At 40.6% G+C, this 24,493-nt stretch overlaps 1 long non-coding RNA gene across 11 annotated transcripts in view; it reads right to left on the bottom strand.

The window, feature by feature from the left end:
- The window catches only part of LOC104144224 (uncharacterized), a 369,710-nt gene that overhangs the window by 2,786 nt on the left and 342,431 nt on the right, over positions 1-24,493 (bottom strand). The window lies entirely within an intron of this gene.

The raw sequence follows: 24,493 nt of genomic DNA, 5'->3' as shown, positions 1-24,493 counted from the left end.
AGCCCCATAGGGAAGCCAGGTGGGCAGAATATAATTACTTATTTTGTCAGGACACCAGGGATAACTGTCTGCCTCTGAAAAAGTGCACCACGTGCACTTTAATGGCTGTGAGCAGACAGGATCTTGGTTTTTCATCTGCAACTTGTATTTCAAATGTATTCATAACTTTCTCTAGTGTGCTGTATACATTTGGAAAGGGCAATTTTTGGAATGAAGATTGAAATTTCAGGGACAGCTCTTGCTATCACGTAAAGAAGTCATTTTTGAAACTTTAAAGGGGATCATCCTCTAATATCTCAGGAAGAAGCCCTCAAAACTTGGTGCATAAATCTTGGTCTCAGTCTGTCTGAAGGAATCTATAGTGGATTGTCATACTCATGCCTCCTGCATCAGTAAAAGACTGAATTTTGTTACACCTAAATCATCCCTAGTAAATTTTAGCACAAGGGTCCAGTCTAGCTTTCATGGCTGAGGAGTTTTATTTGTTCTGATTTATTATTGATAGAGGTCTTTTCCTGTAGCACAAAGTGTGATAAAAGCAGAGTGAAAAAATGGGCAGGCAAGATCAGCCTGTCAGGCATATTGATGGTTTGTTAGCTAGATTATACATATGACTTTCATCTTTCAATGGGTGTAATGGCAATTCTTCAGGACGATGATGATGAGGCAACAGTGTGCATGGTGCCCACCTTGCTGTGGCACAATCATATGAACTGAGGAACAGGCTAAAAGCAAAAATTCTTCCCAAGTTTCAAAAACCTAAAAAGCGTATTCTTAGAGAACTTCTTCCCACCTTTAAAATCTCAGTTCCTCATTACTATGAACGGTGCAGACAGTTGAAAGGCGTTGTCCAACCTAGCGAACTGAATTGAACTTAAAAATTACTCAATCACATACCTCCAGACACCCACACAAGTACTTCGGACGGTGAAAAAAGTGGGGACTGTGATATCCATGAAAGAAATAAGAAAAGTGAAGATGGGCAAGGAGGGCTTGAAAAGTCAAACTGTTCTGAACGTTGAAATAGCATCCTAACTGCACACTAGATCCCTAGTGAGGGATCTAGTTAGCAAGGCCTCAGTCACGTCTAAGGATGAGAAAAACAGGGTTCTGTGAAATCCAGCAGGAGTTTCAGTATCAGGAGTTTGACATTAAAATTATTGGTGGTAAGAGGAAATGCTTAAGATTGACAGATGCTTTAGGTCAGAGTATATTGAGAATTGGAACTGGATTTTGACTGCATCCATTCATTTTTATTTTGTTGATATATACTTGCCACTTTTAGGGAAGCCAGTGTATAATTCAGTCATTAGGTTACAGTGCAAGGGTGAATGAGTATAGGTGCAAAATATCGGGAAGGATTCTGAGTGGCTTAAGAAATTCAGAAGATGTGATTTTTTAGTGGAGAGGAGAAGTTGTCACCTCAGCAACTGTGAAATACATGCAATTTTCACTATTCTATTTTTTTTTTTCAAATAAAGGCTTTCTTTTGCTATTTCAATGATTAAAAGAAAAAAAAAACACACTGGTGCAAAGGCCTAGAGGGTCTTTCTGCCAAAGAGGTTACCATACTGAGACTCTATCTCCTACAGGCCACACGGGAAATCTCTTCATCATCTGACCATGGTACTGAATGGCAGCAAAAGAGGCTTTTTAAAAAATCTGAACATTTTCTAGAGAGAAAACTATATAGTTTTAAAAGTGGGCAAAAATTTCCATGTCTATGCTGATCTGTACAGATGTCCTCATTCCATGTGGCATTTAAGCATATCCTTAACTGTTTAGCTAGATAAGGACTGCAGCTTTGGTGTTCTTTGCAAATATCATATTCTATGTATGAGATTACTTTTTGTGATTCGTTTCTGCAGTAAAATAAATTACAAGCCTTCAGGTGGGATTTAGTCTGGATTTCAGAGCTAAATGTTTTTATATATTTGATTTGTGTATGTCTCTGCATATATATTTTTTCTTACTTTATTGATCAACCTGTATTATTTGTTGTCTGGCAACATTTCTAGTCAAACCCAAGAGTGTGGTTTTGTCCAGAAATCTTTTGATCACAAGTGATACATTATGTGCTCTGATTGACCAAATGTATGACAGAGGAAATCTCTACAAACGTTATGGTCTCCTCATGGTTTATTGCAGGACAGGATACAAGAGATTTCTTCTTCAAAAGTCTCAGAACTGGTTTTCATCAGTAATCTTTTTTTGCATGGTTTTTCTTTCTCTGACTACGGAATTATCCTTTGGTTTGTGGAAAAAATGCATAATATATACAAAATGTTGTTGTTGTGGAATTAATGGAAAGCCTCTCTCAAGTTATTTTCATCTCTTCATCTGAAACTATGGCCTGAACAAATGTTGCTTTCCTTCCTTGACCAATGAGATCAGTATCTTTTAATCTTAAGGGAAAAGCTGTAAGTTGTGTGTAATTTAAATTCACCATTAACAAGATGCAGTGATGTGGAGTCAAACTATGTACCCTGTAGGTTATACTGCAGTTCTGCAGTCTGCTCCGTTTAGCTATTCTGAGTTGGGCAGAATAACCTAGAGTGAAAAATATATATCAGAAAGTTGCAATTCCTCCTTTGCTCCTCTTTCTTTTGTGGTTATCCCTGTGTATATGTGAAAGGAGAACACTATTTTCTCTGCTGTCCTGCAAAAGCTAACTTCCTCATACTGGTGCAGGATTTAGGGTGTGGTTTTTTTTGTGCAAAGGATGAAATGTCCCTGCTTGTTCAGTTAACGCTGAACCAAGGGTCTTGCTTTCACCAACTTCACTGGCGGGTGCCTAGTTGGGCTCTGGCACAGCTTTAATTCAGCACAGTCAGCAGCTATGCCAGAGTCCTCGCACCTATGCCAGCCCACCCAGCTTGTCTGCCCAGGCACCAGTGGCTGGACGTCACTCCCTGTTCACAGGCACACGGACAGAGAGAAGCCATCTGCTGCTCTTCCCTCCATGCTGACATCCCTGATCCCAGCAGGCATGAAAAGAAGGGTGAGTGGATGTGCTCACTCAAGCAAGGGCCTCTAAAAAGCAGTACGGGTGTACAGAGAGTGAGCTTAGCCAAGGCAGTAGGTTGAGGATGAGCTGTAACAACTACTAGGATGTTTTCTCTAGCTTTCTTTTCACTTTCTCTAAAAGCTAAGTATTTAGCCTAAGCTAGTTGTAACCACCACAATCAACAGACAATGCTGTGGAGGGTGATTCATCCCATCACCCTCTGGCAGATGTCTAAAACAGGTATTTTCAAAAACAAATCAACACACCTCCCTCTCCTTTGGCTATAGCAGAACTGGGAATATGGCTGTAGATAGCTTGGGGAGATGCATCCACTCTATCTATAGTTTGAAACCTCTTCAAAGCATCTATTTAGTAGCATTTTTCTCTGTCCACTAAGGTACAAGGAAGTTGTTATGAGGGAGCTGAAGGACATTAGGTGGTAATGGCAGGTTTTTGACCGAGAACATAGAAGGGAACAGTAAGGGAGGCAGGAGATAAAATGTCAAGGTACTGATGCCAGGCAAAGATAAGAGAGGCACTGAGGATGGAGAAGCAATGTGGCTGGCGCACAGGTGACTGTGAACTAACATGATAACAGAAGTGTAAAACATGGCATAAATAAATTGGACAGCCTTTAAAGGCTCCTACTCAATGACAGTTTGAAGAATGGGAGCTGATACAGGGACAACATAGTCACAGGAGTAAGTCCTAGGATCATCTTAGCAACATGTTATGTGAACCTCAGAGAATTTGGGTTGTAACTATAAAAGTCAGATGATAAGACAGTTGTGAGAACGAAGATGAAGGGCCATGAAGGCCCCATTGGCAGAGTGGGAAGTGAGGACAGGTTAGGTACACAGATGAACAGGCAGAACCAGAAAGATCCAGACTCTGCCTGGATATATAAATCAGAGGAGAGAGCTGGGTCCAAGATGAAACAGAGAGCGAAAGCTTGAATCAATCTTCTTCTTAACGTCTGCTAGTGCATGAAACCTGAGATGTGACATACATAATAAATACTTTAACTGAGAGTGGGGCGAGAGCTGGCAACAAAGAAATGAATGACATCTCCACATCTGGGAGCAGCATATTCCTGTTGTTTGATGGAGCTTCCATAAATCTAGAGACCAGCCCTCGTGCTATTATTCTAAATAAAGCTTTTTGTTCCAGCAGAAGGCAAATCTTCCTTCAAGTGCAATAGGAGCAGCTGAGGCCATATGTTGAAGTATAAAAATTTGAAGTCTGACTTCATAGTCACAGGCATCTGTACTAAGAGCAAAATAGTCTTATATGGTAGCATTTCACACCTAGCTGCTAAAAGGACAAATGCATATATAAAATGCTAGGCAATAGAGAGTCCAGGTCAGAGATCTGTAACACCAAGCAAGGCAGCTGTGCCATATCAATGCCATATCAAGACAAAAACTAGACAGACCTACTTAAAAACAAAATCTATATCATTAAGTCTAAATAAAGGATTAACCAGGATTTTCCCATTTATGAACAGCCACAGGTTTTATATGTCTCTTACGCTTATTCAGTGTAATAGGCCTATCATCATCAATCTGAAGCAATATGTATACTTCTCCCAGTCCAAATCAGTCTTGCATTGGAAGGAAGTGCTGCAAAGTCAAAGGATAAAGTTTTATCTAAAAAATGCCCTGTGCTCTGAATTTAGTTAGGACACCAGCAAACAATAGTGAATCAAATATACAGCATATGAAGCACCAATTCAATTACCAAGTGTAAAGCTAAGAGTAATGCTCTGTCTGTTATCAGATGATTCTCTCAGGGAACTTTCACCTTGTTTTAAAACCACAGCAACTGTCCTAGCGGATATCAGAGCAACAGCATTTCTCCTGATGACCTCGTATTTGGTTTGATGAGCTCTTCCATCTTGCACAGCGAATGCAGAATTGCACCAGAACTTGGACACAGCTTTATGAAAAAGCAGACATCAGCGTCGACACTCCTACCTTGTTTCACATACCATCAATTTATGGATTCTCAAAATAGGACCCATAAATTGATGTTAATCATCTTTAACCGTAAAAGACATTTTGAGAGTGGCTTGCATCCAACTTTGGAAGGTGTTCAATTTTTACCATTTTGGAATCTATCACTTAGACATCTTATCCCACGTTTTGATAGCAGAGCAAGGTTCTTTGCGGAAAGATGGTTGATCCAAATAAGACTTAACAGCAGCAAAGGCATCTTTCGGGCATATGACTTGTATGGTTACATGGGTTGGGCACCGGGGTAGGCAGGGAAGCTGTATGGGTATTTGTGTGCATCTGTCTCAACTGAGAAGACTCACTCAATGTCGCTCTGCAGAGAATAGCTCAAATTTGTCTCTGCTTTTGCAGAGAGAAGACAACCAGGTTGAAGAGAAGCAGCTCTCACTTACTAGTGTGTCAGAGGGCTGTGCTTCAAGGTGGGGGTCAGGGCAACCCCCAGCCTTTCGGGGAGATGCCACACAGTGAGGAAATCTGGGTAAATAGAGATCTCCTGGAAAGTCCCATGTAGGTCTGGAGGGGGTGGCCTGGGTTTCACATGAAGTGAGCAGAGGCAGAAGAAATGTGAAGAATGCCCTGCAGATGCAGTATTGCAACAGTGCTCTTAAAATGTCTCCAAATTCACCCACTCCCTCCACAGCCTCTAATTGCAACAGCATATTTTACTAGGGTTGCACACAGAGTCTGGAGTCAGCATTCTAGATGAATTTCCACATGGAGAACAGGCAGAAGTGCAATATATTAAAAGTGAGAACATTAAAGGAGAAGAGCAAGGGAGTCTGATGTTTATGCCTCAAGGCAGGGGCAATAGATAATTTTGACGAGTAGTTGTAACCATATAGAAAACTGAACTGTGATCAGTAATTTGACGGTATAGTAAAATGTTTTGCCTGTAGAGTAGACCTGGTGCCTGCAATCAATCATTCGATAAACAGAGACAAGGCTAGAAACTGATCAGGACTTTTTGCAGATAGGCAGAGATTTAACCAAAGACAAAGAAAAATCCTTGACTCCTTCAGTGTCATTAAATGCAGGTTCATGTATTATCTGCTGCAAAGAATATCTGTGACTGTGAAAGATCATTGGTAGTGAGGCACACAAAATGTCAGCTGCTGCTTTCAGGGAGTCGAGCAAGATCTATTGTCTGCTGATAATTAACTATCCATCAATAAATGATAAGCACTCCAGGAAATCAACATGAGGAAGAAATTGTTCAAAGGAGAAAAGTAAGTCATTAGAAGGAGCAAACGTACTGGAACATTTACAGGAAACAGACAGCACATCAAAAAGCACAGATCTAATGCACATGAAGGTGGTGGAGGGTTGGCAGGAAGATGTCAGAGTTGAAAACATCTGGCTGGAGGCCACAAAATGGAAGAATGATGAAAAGAAAACTTCTGAAATAGGCCGAGTTCAATGCATTGCGCTGGTGGAACTTGAAACAAAATCTGTCCCTGTTGCATCAGTCTGACTGGCAGCAAGAATTTAAAGATATTTAAGGATAACATTTGGCAGCAGAAAAAAATAACACTTCAGTTTTCCACAGATAGGTAAATCAGCTCCAGTAGTCCTAACCTCAGCCCTAACCTGGCAGACACCAATGGCTCTCCTCCAAGGAGGCAGGAGCATATAGTAGCTATGCACCTACTTGTTAAGCCTCTAGTCCTCCAAGGGCACTAAGCCTCCATTAGTTGCAAGGGAACTGTCTTTCAGCAGGTTGTCCTCTGCTCTGATAAATGTCTGATACATGAGGCTTACTCCAAAGATTTTTTCTCTTTGTGTGAGAAAAAACATTTTCTCTACCTCCTTATTTCCCTCTATATCACTTTGAAATAGACCTCAGCTTCTTCTTTTCTTCTATATTGTTCCTTCTGTGTCTTAGGTGAGCTTCTTTTGTGACTAATCAACTACAGTGAAATAGAATTTACAACACTGAGTCAGACCATTAGTAATGAGAAAGGTGAATAAATCCTCCATATTTCACTGAAAAGAACTTGGGGGTGTGGGGAGAAGGATGGTTTCCTTGTCTATTAGAACTGCTCTCCCTGGGTGCTGCTGAGTTTAGATTACATGAACTGAGTTGTAGGCCCTCAGTGCAGCAGTGGCAGGGCTACTTGCAGGTGGAGGTAGACTTCCACAAGGTGACAGCAAAAACATTAGAGTAAGAAAGAGAAAATGCTTGGAGTGCCAAGTCTAGCTAACGCTTCTTTTGTTTGAAAAAGGAGTGCTCAGATGTAGACTTGCAGTTATCTCCTGAACCTCTTGATATTGTAATCATCAGAAGTAGGTGACTATACAGGAATCCCAGTTCTGGTGTTAAAGATATTTTTCTAGCGCTGGTAAGGGTGAAGAAACAGTTGAGAACAGAAACATATGCTGACTGACATAGAAATTGAAATGGAGCCCCTTGCCCAAGTAGAAAAGTGCCTGCTCTCAGCTGTCCAGCTAGCAAGTGTTTGCTGGCTTTTCCTTTTGCCATGGCAATAGTGTAAAGGATGCAGGGGAATCAAAATCACTGATGGAAGTAAAGAGCTTAAAGGGAAAGAAGACAAATCCTTAGGTAGTCAGGCTTTATTAATGCCGGTGCTTGTGGAGGGACTCATTTCTCATTTCATTTTTCAGCTGTCCACATTTTTAAGATAAATACTTGTTTTCAGAGATTTTGATGCAAACCTGTCCAGGCCCGGCAAAACTGGAAAACAGCTCTTGTATTGTTGCAGAGACAAAGCAGAGCAGAGACTGTGAAGATGAAGAAAGAGGAAAAAAGTCTTTGCTAGGATCTATGCAATGGTCGTTTACCTACCCTGTCACCCCCTGGCAGAACCACGGTTCTGATAATAGTATTTGCATCTTTTTCACGCCAGACAGAAAGATTACATTGTCAGAAATCACCCCACTTCCTGGTATTGTCATAATTCTCAATTCAAGTATTAAAACCTTAAGGATGGCTAGTACTTCAGGGTAAAAAACTTAATGCAAGTGACTCCTGTGAGCGATAGCTGCCTAGGGCTTTCCCCAGGGCTGGACTGGATTAAATCTTTAGACTTTCCCTTCCTCAGAAGCTCATTTGGCTATTTAAAACTTGCAGTTACAGTTACAAAGTCTCTCCCATGCTGCCTTTGTGGGTGAGCCAGCAAGCTTGTGCCGCAGCTTTCCTAAGGGCCACAGACCCAGGGTCTACTGCCAGTCCTGGCAGGGAGATTTACAGTCTTCATGCCTTGTTCCTTTTCATGCCATTTTCTTGAAAGAGACCCTATAATGCTAATAATATCGCAAAACCTCGCTCCTGCCTTTCCCCCCATCCTTTGCCTTGCGCAAGGCAATCTCATCCGCTAGTGCTGGTGGTGCTGCTAAAGCTCTCCAGGAATTTCTAGGGCAAAGAACCACCGTGGCTAATGTCAGCTGAGGTTTTAGGACAGCTTATACTTAAAAAGGCCTCAGTATAGAAACTGCTGTCACCTACTGTTTCCAGTGTCATAACACAAGTTTTTTATTTGTTATCAGGTTTTAATCATACTAGGTGAGAATACTGTGCAGTTCATTTCCATGCCCCATACAAAGAGTCAGCTGAGTCCATCTCACACATGTCGATGAGAGATCAGCCTGAATCAAGTTTGTTTTAGCTGTTAAATCACATTTTTCAATTGTTTAAATAGTTCAGACAGAATTTGCACAGTAACATCTTAGCTTTTTATAGCTGTCAAGAAGTAATACAAATAATTACCATGTTCCCTGGTGGGTTTTATCTGATTAAAGTGACATGTCTGCTTATGCAAGATATTTGAATAGAGACATTCAATAAAGTCAGTAATATTTAATTTCCCCTCTCCTCCTCCTTTTTCTTTTTTAAGCTACATTTGATATTTATTTTAATGTCATGTTGTGAGGTTTGGGATATTTTTCTTAAAAGAGTTTACATAATGAAACAATTTAGCAGAATATTTTACGTGCCTGTAATGAAATATTTTCTTACAGCATAGCAAGGTACTAATATGCCTTATTCTCCCTAAGCACTAGCACACCTCTCTGCACTAACTGCTGTGGAAATACCAGTGGAGTAAGGGCTGAGCCAAGACGGAAAACATAATTTTGCCCAGACTGCAGCTGGGAATTGCCACAAATAGGAATGAGCCTGGAAGCTGCCTGTGCTGTCGAGAACTTGGTGAACTTGCGCAGAAGCAGCCTTCTGTAGCACATATCAAGTTTTACTGGTACAAAATCCCCTAGGATTATGCTATATTTTCCTGAATCCACTGTTTCATTTGCTATCTGATTTGATATACATAGACATGTCTCGTAAAATGCTTGATGCCTGTGTCAGCTTTTAGGGTTTAACTCATTGGTGCATAGATGGCAAAAATGAGGTGATTAAGTTCCAGTCTTAGTTTTGACGCTTAACACACTTGGACAGCTAGGTTTCAGGATCTGTGGCATAGGTTTTGTACTACACTCCTGCAAGAAATAGTAATTCAAATTTCTCCCTTAATTAGTCTCTCTGGCTTTATACTGAACACACTATACTGTGTTCTTTAGAAGGTCAAATCAGATTGCTATGATGGTATTTTTGACTGCAGAATATAGGAATCTATTAGGCTGTGAACACCATGAAGTGCAAACGAGCCTTTTAGAGTCTCAAGCGATATGCAACTGCTAAGACGCCCATACTTTCTACTAGTCCTAGCTGGTGTTCATATGCATGATGAAGCAAGCACTGGCTAATATATCTTGTCTTAGGCAGAAATGCAGATGGCAGGCTTTACACTTGCCTTGAGGAGTCCAGTGTCTCAAATTCCCTTGCAGAGAAAAGCTTTGGAAAAATGCTTCAGCAAGGCACCAGTAGCCCATAGACAGGCAGGGTGGTTGGGGCCTGCATCATTTAATGTGAGTGCACCCCTTTAAGCTGACATAAATACTACTCAGTTTTCACATTTTCTAACCAGCTATTAAAACACCCAGTGGATCCCCAGCTTCTTTTGTGCTTTATTTCTTCTTTTTTTTATGATTTCGGTTTAGACGTGACGCTTCCCTCAGTTTTGTGAGACTGCTGAAAATATTTTGCTCCATTTTAAAGCTGTCAGTGGGCTGCGTTTAGATTTCTGTGTAGATTATATGAGACGAGTGAGGGTAGATGGTTTACAGTTTCTTTCTTCTCTAGTACTGCCCTGTGCTGTGAATTGTAAGCCAGTACATTGATATTTTGGCCATAAAAGTGATTCTGTGAAATGCAGCTTCTTACTTTACTTCATCATTACTAATGTTCATTGATTTCTACTAAAAACCCTTCACATAAACTAAAACACTCTGTGGAAAGCCATATACATCTACAGCAAAAATGAAAAATGGTATTTCTTTTTATCAGCTCTATATTCCTTTGAATCTGATTCTCAGTTACACTGAGGCCACCTCAAATTGCTCCACAGTATAAAAAACCTCAAAGGGAGTTTAAATATAATTTACTCCTACTTTTAGAACACTTCTCCCTGTCAGCATAGTATGGAGTGGTCCTGGTTTCAATGAGAATCTTGTGCTTCTCTTGCAGAGACTCAGGACATCGAGGCAAGGGCAAACACTGATTTATTTAACACAGATTTTTAACTCTGTGCACTGAAATACAAAAAACTCCTCATTGGCCTATGTTAATAATTCTACACAACCAAGAGAGAACCCAGGAGGGCTTCAGTACAGCAGTATAATAAGCAACTGCAAAAGCATTTATCATTCCTGATGGCAAAGATTAAAAAACCTACCATTTATTTCAAAGATATAACTGCGATACCTTTACAATTCTGTCTTTTCCTTATTGCAGACATTTTCATTTCAAGCCTGGACAATATTAAGGAAGAGATTTATTAGAGTTCATCACACAGCCTGAATCCTTTGAAGCCAAAGTATTCATAATGATGTAAAAGTGACAGTGCCAACTATGATTTAAATCTTTCAGTCACTATGATAAATGTAGTGCTACCCTAAAATTTAGAGATATACTGAGAACATAAGCTACCCAGAATAAAAAACAGTCAGCAGCAAATGCTTTGGGTTTGCAAAACCCATCGTGACCCAAAATAAAGGACTGAATGAGAGGAGCTAGCAATGAAGTCATAATGCCCAAGAGAGAAATGCTTGTGTCTTGTGAATCCATGAGATAAAGACAGCTGTCCTATGTGAACATAGTATCTTCCTTTATACCCAAAGCAGATAGCACTGCATATATCAGCAAAGAGCTGGAATAGCACACTATAAAGTACAGAAAAGGTGTCTGAAGTTTGCCAGACAGCAAACTATTCTGATTATGGTTTTGGGTAATGAAGACCTGACGTAGATTAACTCTTGTTCAGTATCTTAAAAGCAGCCTGGGATAAGTTAGAAAACCAAGATCCGGACCTAGAGGAAAAAAAAATCAAACTTCTGTCCTAAACTTCTGCACTTCACTCTATATAGAGTAAAGAGAAGACGATGAAAAGCAGAAGATGTCACTGAAGATGGCTGAAAGACTGTAAGAGACTTGATCTGTAAGTGATCAGGGAAATGAACAATGAGGCAACAAAAATGCTGAGAAGAAATACTGTGATCTCAGGAGCCTTGAAGATAGATCTAAGTTTGGAATTAGCACTGAGGGCTAATGAGTAACACTCAAAATACATCAGGACTGTATTCTAAGCCCAAGTTAGGAACGTGAAGCCATCTCTAGAGACATACAGAGAAGAAACACTGTGAAGATGAAGCATCTAGGCCTCCAACTTGATATGAGAAGGTCCTGCTGTACGCCATCAAATGGGGAGCTGGGATTACAGAGGAAGAGCACAGAGGCTGAAGAAGGGTCTTCAGTAGCTGGGTCTTCAGTAGTCCCAGAGACCATAGAAATGAAGCTGTTACTCTGCTGGTGATTCTACGCTTAGTCTGTCCAGTCTTGCTCTTGTCACCTTGTAGCTGATTCTTCAAACGTCCCTCCTCCCTTACTAGCTAAGCTTTTCACTGTTGACACCAGTTAAACTGTCCCTCACAAAATCACCCTGCTCCTCAGGACGCATCTCACCTTATCAAAAAGCCCTGTACTGAAATCTTCCTGAATGAAAAGTCCTCATCAATATTATTTCAGTTTCTAATTTGTAATTAAAAAAAAAGAGGGGGGTTGATTTCCACATATTCAGAGTTGGTCTTTCCTGCTCTCCTTTCACACAGGATCAGAAAGTTATTGATGCACTGAAAAAGTGAAGGAAAGTCTAATACCATGAAGTTTGTCAGAGAATTTCTTGCCCTCTTACATGATCCTACCAGGTTCCTCCAGGCCAAAATGTCTTAAATATTTCTTCCCTTTCAGCAAATTAGGAATTAAGCTCACCTCACCTTGGAAAGTTAAATTTCCATCAATCTGGTGTGCAGCTGCCCAAGGTGTGATAGAAAATGCCCTTCAGCAATTTTTAAGCTTCAGCCAGTCAGTTGTGGTTGTGAAAAAAAAAAAGAAATTACAGGCCACATGGGTGATATAAAAAGCATTTAGAAATGTACTTATAACATGGAGCTGGATGTTATAAGACTCAAAATTACTACTACCAACTTTTTTGATCCAAAAGGAGCACTTAAAAGCAATTGAAAGATGTTAGTTGAATTTGGCATGAAGTCATTGTGGACAGAGGCGACATAAGAACAATAAATGGCTGTACGAAAGGTATTCTGAGTGCATTTTCATTATGCCTAACTAGATATACGTGCGTGTGCATAAGCCTGCAGTGCAGGTTCATTGTCATAAGCATGTTTCCATATAGTCTGGCTGCAATGGCTGCAATGCCTCGCGTCCTCCCTCGAAGGGAACGCCAAGTCAGCAGCAGGGAACAGACAGTGAGAAGCTGTTCAGGTTAGCAGGACTAGGGCTCAGTTGTTAAACATCATAACTTTCTTCAGCCAGCACCCCACCCCCCCAAATAAATAAAAATAAAATCAATTTCTAGATTGTAGCAGATAGGTATGGTTTAACTGTTTGGAAAAACACACAAGCAATGGCTCAGTTCAGGAGGAGTGCCCCGGGAACACTACCAAAGAGCTTTTTTGGTTTTTGTACAGCTATAATCAGAAAATATGCCCTCATCTTTAAGGATCTAGTCCTGTACATAGTTACCTATGGGAATAACTTTAACTGAGAAGAACAATTCCCTTAAATGGAACTGTCTGCTACAGTGAATAAAATAAACATCATACAGGGTTTTTTAAAACTAAAAACATAGCTTTTGACAAATTATTTTAATTATTAAAGAATAACTTGCCAATGTGGGCAACATTTGGCAAAAGATGATACAAGAGGGATTTTTTTTAAGGAGTGGACTGTTTTATTTCAATATCTTTCAGATGAAATGTTATGGTTTTCACCTTTCAAAACTTTGGCTCAAACATCTAATGGAAGGCTTACAAGACAGAAAGTGCTAATTCAGCAGTCAGCAAAAATATGAGACTCCCACTTATATCCTGTATATCTTTACTTTTTAAGTTGGTGTGTGTTTAAAGTAAAGATGGCTGTATACTGTCTTTCCCATTTCTGCAAATCTCTAGCATGCTTCTTTGCCTTCTCTTTGCTTTTACAGCATTATTTCCTTAGAATACCTCCCATTTTCACTTCCAACAGCATATTTGTTGATTCTTTAGAGATTTTATTTTTTGCTTTGGCTGACAACACTGTTTTGATTCTGCAGCAGTGGAAAAGTGCTAGCACGGTTCTCGTTGCATTTCAGAGGTGGCTGCAATTGGCTGCTACAGGTCTACTGAAAACGTCGTTGTACTAGCCTCTACTTCAGGGTGTGCATTTCCATAGTCAGGTGAGAATTAGGTCTCTCTCTTAGCTTTCAGGCCTCTTCCTGGCCAGTGTAACTATATATATTTGGGTTCATCTTTTGCCTGCCACCTGATTAAAGTGGATTCAAGCTTTCTGCATTCTGCTTTCTCTTTCTCCCTCATGATTACTTAAGGTATTTGGGCAACTACAGCAGAAATGCTCAGAACTGCCAAGGCACCAAAGATTTCAGTGGGGTTAGGTGCTCTTAAATAGACTGCTCTGTGTTCTGCACCTCTGTTCGGGTACTACCTGTGCTTAAAAATCTGAGTCATGTAGCTTTATTTGTCAGGGCAAATGGAGAAGGACAGAAAAGAGATTAGTTTTAGAGCCGGCTTATCCTGAGGTGATAGCTCTTCGAAATGTCAGCAGTATTGATGATGGGCCTACTTCACCCAGGTAATTAAACACATCTACCGACATGTCAGTGCTGCCGCCCAATGATCTGATGAACGGTTCTAGTTGGGAGACATTCTTACGCAGCGTGGCCAAATTGCTGGCATGCCGTGGTCTTCTGCGGAAGGTCCTCTTGGCTCAGAAGTGATGAAACACTACTGAAGGTACAGAGGTTTATTCAGCGCTACATAAAATGATTAATCTCTGTGTCTAATTGCCTCTTTTACGTGCTTACTGTTTCTGATGTGTAGTGGATTTGCATGAAGCTATTCTTGACCTATTCTACTGCCTAAACCTTGGTGTCTTAGTCCTGGCTAAGACTGAGCAATGTATATGACCTCACTTCAGCAAATAACTGACAATAGGAATTGTCTGTCTTTATTTTAATTAGGATTATTGTTTGTTTCCTGAAGATATAAAACCTTTTCACTGATACTCAGCAACCTTTTTCTCATCAAGAATTACATTAGGATTTCCTTCTCAACCTGAATGACACCTTGCCTACCTTGCCTTACTGTACTGCCATAACAAGGCTAACGTAAACTGGCCTAAGGAGATTTCTAAGGGAAAGAACTCCCTAGTGAATATAGGAAAGTACACAAAGCTCAATATTCAGTTTAGGAAAAGTAGGTCATGAATCTCTTCTCCAGTCATGCTGAGCATCTATCTCAAAAAAAAAAAAAAAAAAAAAGGCGAGCTCTTAGGTTAGCCTGGCAAGAAATGTTCCAGGAAATGAAAATCTTATAACTGCTGCTGCTTGTCAAAGATCTCATGAAAAAGAAATGGAAGAAAGTCACAAAAGGAAACTTGAGATGAGTTGTGGGACCCACTGTTCATTTTCTTTTTCCTTTGTTCTTCAAGAGAATTGCTTTTACCAAGCAGTGCAAAAAAAAAGCAGGGTAACTACAGACAGCATTCTTCTGGTATTTTTGACAAACTGTTGCAGAGCAGTGTCAGATTTCACTATTATGTGTAGGGACTGTTTTGGGGGCTAGTTTGTAACATTGCAAGCCTATATTGCAAAAAAAGAATGAGCCATTTCAGCTGTCAGTCTCACTAATTATTACACTTTCTAATATTACCATTACTTGGTGAGGCTAGTCCATTTTTTCCTAAGTTTTTCTTTTTCAAAAATGCAATCCTCCTGCCCAGACCCACAAACCCCAGGATGAAATATGTGCAGATTTTTCTTCTCTCAGAAGAAATTCAATTTGATTTTTGATCTGCTGTAGTTCTGGATGAAATATTCTAACCTTCATATAAAAAAACCCCAGAGGTGTAAATGGCGTTCCTCCCTAGCTCTGCTGTTGGACACTGATAGCTCTCAGAAGGCTTCCTAGCCAAGATGAATGACCTATTGTGCTAGACATCATCAAACGTATAGCAGGAGATTGTGTCTACCATACGGAGTTTATTTTCTAGACAGAGACGCTGCATAAAGGGTAGCCAAAGGAAAGCATTGTTAGCTGCATTTCACAGATAAGGAAATGAGACACAAAGGTTAAAGCCTAAAAGTCCTCAGATGCATTGAAATCAGTGGGAGTTTGGTGGGTTATTGCTTGAATAAAGCAACATAACCTAAGTCACGCAGGAAATCTTTGGCAAAGAACTGAGCTTAGATATTGCAGAACCTATGCCAGAGATCAAGAATCTAGCTTTTTTTTTTGAGAAAGAAAAGATAAGAGGGAGGAAAAAGTTCTGTCCATGTGATATTCTGCTGACACACATAAGCAAGCAATTAAAAGGATAAAAGAACAAGTTTATTCTGGAAGGTCACTCTGAAAAGGAATTTTTCTGCCAATATTTAGGTCTCCCCAAATGGGTAGAAATTTTTTTCCTTGTTTTTCTGGGACTTTTTAACCTGTCCTGTACTCACAGAATCAGTAACTCTACTGGAGAGCAAGATGGAAGAGCATTGGTAGATTTACTTATTAAGTTCCAAGCTGCCTGCCTTGCACATACTCACTAGCCTTGACTGTGCCTGGAAACTGCTACAGGAGCCACCAGAACTAAAAGCATGTATTTCTAAAGTTTGAACTTCAGGACTCATAGGTCAGATGTTTAAAGATATTCAGTATCCTCATCTTTATGCACGTACAGCTGTTGGGAACATCCTGGCATATTGTTTTTTGGTGCTTTTTTGGGGGAGGAATAATTGATTTCAATTGGAATTACAGATATAGGTGCTCTGAACCAACCTCCCAGAGCACTTTGCTGCATTTTTACCTATCCAAATAGATTCACCTTCAAATGCTATAACTGTTACAAATTTGGCTACAGTCCTGTTGTATGAAGTGCTCATTTTTAAATATATTGCAGACTGGGAGCAGATTAGAATTTGCAGAGTGCAATGAAGTGCAAGTTATAGCAGAGTATTCAAGACACAGAGATGAGCCTTCACAATGCCAGTTTCACAGAGCTGAAGGAAAACAGACTAGCTTCACCATTTTTTTCTTAAACTACTCCGTGGAATTATGCAGTGACCTGCCTCTCCTCTTTTAGTTTTATATACTCCTTTTAATTATCTTGCTTTACTAAATTCACATTTGATGAATATCAGATGCTCTGTTATTACCCTTACCGCTGCCTGATTATCTCCTGCAATGCTTTTCCAGTCCAGATGTTTTTTTCCAGTCCACTGTTATATCAAAATGTTTTGGATACTGAGGTCCAGAACCAAAACGGAATAAGAAACAGAGAACTTGGAAATATGATATATATCTCTGGAACATCAAACTAGAGATTACCTCAGAAATTTTTTTAGTTATGGGAAATGATATACTGAACATACTGAAGAAAGCCTGCATGGAAATAATGAAAAAATTAAAAGACATTTTCCTGAACAAGGTATAATTACAAATAGATGCAGTCAAACTAAATCCTTTTGCCATGCACTGCACGTGAGTACTGAGACAAACCCTAATGTAGAAAATACTTGGCGACTTCAAGTAACAGTATGAAGTCAATGCCCAGTGCTACCCTTTTTAGACAACTACAGCCAATGACCATGAAGCCAGGTTCTACATGAAGCCTTTCCATCCTCCTCTGAATACGCAGTTCATCTCCAGTAAGAAGCAATGAGTGAAACGAATAGAAATTTACTGCAGGTGAGTCTCTGTTTAGGTTTTTAAAGTAAGAACAAAAAATGAACATACCTCTTTATTAAGCTGTGGGAGTGTTTACTACAAACAGATCACAATTCTTAGCGTTTCTTAAAGGGCTGCAGAGCCACAGATATCAAAGCACAGATACACGTACAGTTTCAATCAGCCTATAGAAAAACAAATTATAGCAAAGCATAAAGCAAGGAGTTACTATAAAGCAAGTTATGAATAAACTCTCTTTCACAATAACCAAGGTATTGACACATGGTTTATAGGTAAGCATAAGTGGCCTTTTCTCATATTTTTTGTGGCTTTTATTACTTTTTCTGCTGATCTTCCAAGAATATAGCTTAAAACCACTGCTTTGTAACAAGACTTTCTCTTCCTTTAGTTAAACCAGACAAGAGGGGCAGATACAGATTGGAAAGACTGAGAGCCCTCTGCTTGGGAAATAGTGCAGAAGATTGGAACAGAGAGTATCAGGAAACCTATAGAAACGGGAACTACAAATATTCTGAGTGAACAGGAATAACATTGATATGTGTGAGGAACCATATAGAACAGAAATACATGCTTTTTCATAACACAGTGACTTCTGGATCATGCCCAGGCCCTCTGCTCAGTTTAGTATCTGCAAGGACCTCTGGCACTTGCTTGGTATCACCTCAAAACACTCCTGTGGAAATCATTCTGCAGAATCTATCCTCCTGCATTTAGGAAAAAATTAGATATTCTTGACTGGATGCTTTTCATCTAAACCCTTCTAAAAATAATAAAGACGAGGTAAGAAAAGGTGCTGTGAGTTTTTGCCATTTGGGCGATTTCCATGCCTTTCCCACCGCTGTGGTCTGGAGCAGTGCTCTTCAGGCAAATCCTTGAGGCAGCCAGGGTGGTGCTCCTATTGCTCAGGGGCACTCCAGTAGGCTGAATGAGGAAAGCAAGAGCCCCCTGTGTACCGGGGGCCAAAATGAGAGAGGAGAGAAGCTGGGAGGCTTCCTCCTTTATTTTGTCTGGAGGAAGGCAAGCTCTTCTTCCTCTACCATCACTTTAACCACATGCCTATTCTCTATGCTTGTTGGGGAGTTTTTATGTTTTGTGGGCAGATCTTTGACAGGGCTGTCTCAAGTCTTCCCAGTAGGGGCAATTAAATGACATTTTGCCATGCCAAGAGTAAAGCAAAAAATTGCTGACTGCCTCTCCCTGAAACTGTCCTCACAAGTACCTTGGGTTGCTGAGACCAAGGAAGCTCCCCTGTGCCATTACAGGCATCCACCCCACCGATGCCACTGTCTGCCTGGCCCTGGCTGTTACCTGCTTCTGCTAGAGTCCCCTTGCCAAAAGTGAGCGTGAGCAGAAGCGCCCAGCTTTGTGGAGACTTGCTAGTGCCACTAGCTGGGGGAGGAAAAGGAAAGCAAATATGGCCAGCCTCCAACTTTTGTCTTCAGTCCCGTCACCATCGGGGTGGTGTGCTAATTGCAACCCCTCCCAGGAACAGAGGTGTGAACTGGCAGCGCATGACACCAGCTGTGCATGCGCCAAGGCTGTGGTCACTCGGCCCCGGAGCTGGGGAGCTCACTGGGCACCCATGGCTTTTTAAGGAGACAGGAACCCACAGGAGCTGCTGCTTCTGCACATGGAGCAATACGGAGCTGGTCTGTGAAAGCAGCAGGTGCCTGGGATTTTTCCATCCCCTAGAGGCTGCCATCTAAAGCAACTGCCTCTGCCTAAAGCCCACTCTCTGGGAGCTATTTTACCCTGCCAGTTTGTGCCACTGCTCCTCTGAGTCCATGGAGGAACTTCAGGCAATGAAGACTTTCAGGAAGCTACCATCCCCTGAGGGCTGCTGATGTCCACACCCAGCAAGCTTTTATGAAACACTATGCATTTTTAGAGGCTAAAATGATTATTGTTCCACATTCATAGGCCTAAACTGCAAAAAATTAGTAAGCTCTTACAAAGAGCAAAGCACTTCTTGCTCAAGAAACAACTCTGCTGTCAATTCCTGAAATGTTTTCCTACAGCTTATGAATGAAAAAGTTTCAGAGCAAGACAACATCCACATCATCGCCACACATCTACTCTGTTATACATTTACTTGCACGCCTTCTATTCCCTTGTCTTTACACAGCATATTTAAGTTATTTGATTCATAGGTTCTCAGTATATTACACAATGTGATGGAGCCTTCTTGGACATCTTCTTTCTGCTTATCATTACATAGCTTACTTTAATTCCCAGTAGCAATTGATTATCACTCCTGTGGTGACTGCAGTGATTATTTATATAGAAAAATAACATTAGAAGAATCCTTACACTTAGCTTTTTGAAAACCTCTCTAGCAGTTAAATGAAAGGAGAGTAAACGTCCCAGGATCAGACAGTTTTCCACAGATCACCTACATGTGCTACCATAGACTTCCACAGATAAAGAGCAAAGATTTAGAAGGTAAGATAGCTCGCTATGTCAGTGGAGTTGCAAAACACTAAGCTAAAGGGAGAATACAATATCTATGCCTTTGTGAGCCTCTGCAGTAGGTACACATTTAAATGAGAGACTGTATTTAAGGGAATAAATTATTTTTCAAGAGGTGAAAGAAGTAGAGAGTTTTAGACACCTCGCAGGTGAAGTGTGACTTGTAGGAGAAAGAAGGCAAGCAAATTTGTAACAAGGCAGCTGAAGGCATAAGGACAAGGAACCACGGGATTTTAGTCCACACTTCTTGGACTTCAAAAGTTGCATTGCTCCTTCTGAAATTCAGACTATGATGGAGGGAGAGCTCAGTGTTGTGACTTGAGTTTGAAACCACATGCACGTCGGACGTCAAAGAAAACACGGACGTATTGGCTGCCCTCTGACTTCGTCCGAAACAGAACAGGAATGATCCACTGGTTTTATTCAGAGGCAACTCCTTGAGTGATTTTCTGTGACAGCAGAGATCAGAAAATCACTAGTGGACTCCTCTGCTTTCAGCATTTTATTTCTGTGTTTCAGGGAAGTTCAGCTAGCAATTTCTTTATCCATTGCTTTATTTTACTTGTAGCTGCTATTTCCTGTTGCCTGAAGTAGACCTCTTACCCAGCAATTCATCTCTTTGTTATCATTTGTGAACGTAAGAAAGAATAATTGATGGCATTGGTGTATAATCCTACATTTAACAATTTCCTGAGGGTTAAAGGCTTTTCTCTCTATTGCTTTAGAGATTAAAAAAAAATCCCATAGGCTCAGGTCATAATTGAAAACACACTACTTTCAATATAGATTAAAGCACACAGAGGAATGAATGTCTGTAATTCATGTAAACCCAGCCCTGCAATCCCCTTTTTTCACTGTTACCGTCCGTTAGCCACCAATTTGAAAACAGCAGAGAAATGATTTGATTTCATAATCAAGGAGCTGAGCATTTCCTCTAGCGCTGCTTTTACATTTATATTTAAATGAACTGCCTGTGGCCGGGAAGTTCTGCCTCATTTAGAGATGGGAGTTAAAAAGACCTACTGTGAGACACAGGGCAACGTAGAATTAAGAGATCTGGGTGAATTTCAAGTGTCTCAAAAGCAAGAGAAAACATATAACTTGTGCACGTGTGTAGTCGAGACTGAAAGACTGGTCTAGAGAAAGGGCAGACCAAGGTAAGGCTGGTTTTTGCGTGTAACCTGGTCACCCCATAGCTGCCTTTGCCAGTCCAAGAACTGAAGGACTTACTAGAAGAGAGCCTGCTTTGGTGCAACCTGGCGCAGTTTCACAGGTGGAGTGATATCATATAACGCTGTCTCAGACTGACACTGGTAAAGGCAGCCTGTGAGAAGCTTAGGAGAATGATGGGAAATAATTGAACTTGTCCAAAAGTTAAATGAGGAATGAATTATCTTCGGCTTTAAAGTGATGAAATAGAGACCTGTCTCTTCTATTTCTTTGATAAAGCTACAGTTAAAAAAGAGCTATTAGCTTAAACACCAACCATTAATGTATTGTACTTGGGCCTCCTACAGAAATTTTCTTCTTTACAAACTGCTTTACAAACAGGAGCTAATTAATCCTTGTAACATACTTCTCAGGGAAGCACATTAAAGCATTACCTCTTTTTACAAACAGGGAAATTCAGATATCAGAGTAATTTGCCCATTGCCTGTCCGGGTACCAGCTTGAGAGAAACTAAATGCACTAGCAGTGACCAGTTATCCTAGCCAACTGAGGACAGAAATCCCAGGGAGGATCTTCATTCCTCTTCTTTCCTACGGGGATCCTGGCACTATCACTATGTGACACGTCACTGTAATTTCACAGGAGTGAAAATGACAGTGTAACTAAAGGGTAAAACAGGTGGAGAAGGTTGCAGTGGGTCCTGCAGAACCCCTCTGATAGCAGTTCCTCAGTAACCCACTCTCTCCCTTTGCATGGGCTCTGTCTTCAAGTGTTAAAACAAGGAGGTTGCAACTCATACCTTGTATTCTCTCTTTGACTCAGGTCTCTGGTTCTGCAGTCAATTTTTCCAGAAAAGCATTAGCAAGAGTACCAAGCACTGAAAGCCCCTGCTGTAGACTAAGTGCAGTTATTCTGCTTCTACAGGCTGCTGCTCATGCTGAGCTCTGCAGGGGAATGGGTTGCTTCGGCACCGAGAGGAACAGCAAAAGAAAATGTCAAGCAGAATTTACTGGAACAGGCAAATATTGCCTTTCTGGCTGCTTCTAAGAGTCTTCCTGCTGCATTTTATTGCTGAAAAGAAGTTTGCTGTGAGAGTGCGGAGGTTTGCGGGGAACTGTAAGAAGATGATGGAGACAAAACCTAAGTAGTCACAAAGGTCTCTGCTGCAAACTGAAAGAGGAGTGAGAAAAAGGGATAGATTCTTCTGAAAGAAAATCTCACTTGATGCTCATATGCGTGCTTTAAAATGGAGAGAAAAGCTACTGTACTGTGCAGCTGTCTTAGAGAAGTAAAGACTTTGTGCCTGGGCACTTAGAAAAGCCTAATAGGATTCAGGTGAGGGATGAGGCAGAAGCAATGGATGAGGTTGTACACTGGCCCCTGTATTTGTCATCCCTCCAGGAAATCTTTATACTGGTATTTCATATTCCTAAACAATGCGAGATTGTGGTTTTGGAAAAAGAAAGTTGGAGTTACTATTTTCTTTTTTCTTTCTTTGCTTTCTTTCTGTCCAAAGCCTTCTTTTAAAATATAAAAAAGGGGGAAAGGATAACAACTTGGCATTAAAAAAACATACTTTAACAAAAAATATACTCCCCATATTCATTGAGCTCTGAAAGATGCAATTCAGAATTCCGAAAATGCTTATGGAGACTTCCTTGCATGCTATTCCCCTCACCCCTCTTTATGTCAGAATTTCTATTCAATTCTGCCCATCATCAGTGATTACTATTGGAGCTTATTACTTCAATTATCTACCTTCAGGTACCTTATACCTCTTTTTACTCATCCTGACACGAAACTAAACTTAAAAACAAAACAATTGCAACAGTTACCAACACCATGAGAGATCAATGTTCATTTTTCCATCAAAACATTGTTAAATTTTGTCATTTTCTCCATAACACTCACCACAGGCAGGCTCTAAACAGAGGGTCTAGATTACACTTTTTTCCTCTCCCTAGTCAGCAGGAGTACTTATTGCAGGGCATATTATTTCTAATGCTGGCTGGCAAATTAATTTTAGTGGAAGTGAAAAACAGCAGCAACTGTTGTTTTACAAAATGGATCAACAGCAAGGCCTTCACTCTTGGAAAAGTATTTCAAACTTCAAACAAATAACTAGTCAAGGCATTTGGAGAAAATTCCTTTCATGTCCTGGTGCATCTGTCCCCTTAATAACAATTGTAAACCCTTGGGAGCACGCCTGGACAAGATTTCACGAGCATGACACATGGTATGTCACCACCTCTATTCTTCTTTGGAATGGGTTGACTTCATTTAAAATGTTGATCATTTTAATGGTACTCCAGGAGAAGTGAATTGCAACAAAAAGGCTTATGGTAGTGTCTCACAACTGAAAAAGCAAAAAAACCCCTCTGTTCTGAAGAAAGCATATTTTGAAGAAAGCAATGAGCGTCAACTTCATTCTTTCCTTTGCCTGTTAGGTAAATCTATATTGCCTTATTGTATATAATAAATTTATTCTGAAATGTCATTCCTAGAAAGCCAAGACTGTGGAAGGGCAGAAGGAGGAGAAGGGGAGCAGGACCATGAAAGACTTTTAAGAATGCTCTGGCAAAAGGGAGAAGGCTGCAAACTGGGCTGATGGTGCTCGTTGCAAGGAGGTGGAAGCGTGCAGGCTGCAGGGAGCCGCTGGGGTGGACGAGACACCTGAGCTCCTCTGAACACTTTCGTTAAGGTGCAGTACCACCGACTGTTCCACCTTTGCCAGGGGATCTTGAGAGCTGCATCCTCCTTTTGTAAAATTACCTGTCCTTAGCACCCTACTGGCACAGGACTTGTGCTATCCCATGTTATCCAGGGATCTCTTTGCCTTTCAGGGTGCCCCCCCTGTGGTAATGCTTGAAGACTTTATTTAAAATCAGCTGTATTTTCTCAAAGGTGGTTATTTCCTCAAGTCTGTGAGGATTCAAAAATGTGCCCTTATTGAAGGAAAGACTAATGCACTCACCATTTATTAGCCATCAGAGATTTAACGGGTGGGAGAGAGACTAGGAATGGGATTTCACTACTCTCACTTCTAAGGAGCTGCTAGTTAATGCTGGAGCTACACTATATTTTGAAGTTGGCATCGCTGACATTTCCATGGAAAATTGCATAAGTCTGGGATGTTAAAGTCAGTGACATGTTTTTCAGATGGCATCTGGTAGCACAGTGTAATAGACTATGTTATTTGCTACATCATTGCTCATGAAATATTGTTAGCAGGATGCAGATCATTCGTGCATTAACACTCCGTGAAGTCACCTTGAATCCCATGTTTCCTGAACAGTGGAAAAGACTTCCATTTCACAGCTGAAAAATAAGCCATTTGGATGCTTTTAAAGTGCCTGGTACAGAATCTAGTTATTTCAGCAACCCCCTCCTACCTCTTACAATTTTACAGCTTTAAGATCTCATCCAGATGAGATGCAAATATCACCCCCGTTGATCTGAAGAAGCAGTATGCCAGAAATTAATATGATCCTTTCTGTCTTTGGTGATGTTT

This window comes from Struthio camelus, chromosome 1 (assembly GCF_040807025.1).
Source record: "Struthio camelus isolate bStrCam1 chromosome 1, bStrCam1.hap1, whole genome shotgun sequence".
Classification (NCBI taxonomy): Eukaryota; Metazoa; Chordata; class Aves; order Struthioniformes; family Struthionidae; genus Struthio; species Struthio camelus.
Note: the sequence above shows the minus strand (reverse complement) of the source record. Positions and strands in the feature narration are given on the sequence as shown.